This window comes from Penaeus monodon, chromosome 15 (genome assembly GCF_015228065.2).
Source record: "Penaeus monodon isolate SGIC_2016 chromosome 15, NSTDA_Pmon_1, whole genome shotgun sequence".
Taxonomy (NCBI): Eukaryota; Metazoa; Arthropoda; class Malacostraca; order Decapoda; family Penaeidae; genus Penaeus; species Penaeus monodon.
This window is the reverse complement of record NC_051400.1, coordinates 11,519,570-11,520,272: the sequence shown is the minus strand read 5'-3', so window position 1 is coordinate 11,520,272 and position 703 is coordinate 11,519,570.

The following is a 703-nucleotide window of genomic DNA, read 5'->3' as shown; positions in this document are numbered from 1 at the left end:
AACATCCACGCCAGATAAGAACTGGTCGTGAAATCGGAAGTTTCTCCTTCGTCTTCTTCCGCTGTCAAAATTGCCGTTGCATTATGCAAAAGTAGAACAGACTTTCGTATTGCAAAGTATCGGACCAAAGCAGGTTAACGCATACGCAGAGTTGGTGACGTTAGCGATTTCTCCAAACCTTGAGCCTTGAGCCGCGCAGATGAAGCAGGTCCAAGGGTAACAGGTGTTTTTGTGTGGGTGTGAATCGCTGGCTTCGAATACACAACACTCAACCTTCGTGACGCTCAAGGAAGAGGAATTTTCGTGTGGAATATGCTGTGAATCACAGCTTTGTTTCTCTTGTTGCATTACTGAACACGTTTCTAAATATAGCAAATCACACAAGTTCGCATTTAGAAAGTGTCATTGGCCGACATAATTAGTCGGGAACAATTTAAAATGTCATCTTTAGAAATAATATCAGTCATCGTTAAAAATATATCCCCAGTCTTACTCTAGAATGTTATTGTGGAATATTATTGGTACAGGTTTTTAAAACACAAATTACATGGCGTCACAAGACACGTCTAGCGAAGAACAGTTTAAAATACCGTTTCCTCAATTCGGATTTTGTGAAACCTGAATATTCACTTTTTTGGCGTTGTTTAGTTTTTGTGGATTGCTTATTTACTATCAAGTATTAACAACAGAACTGAGATCTGAT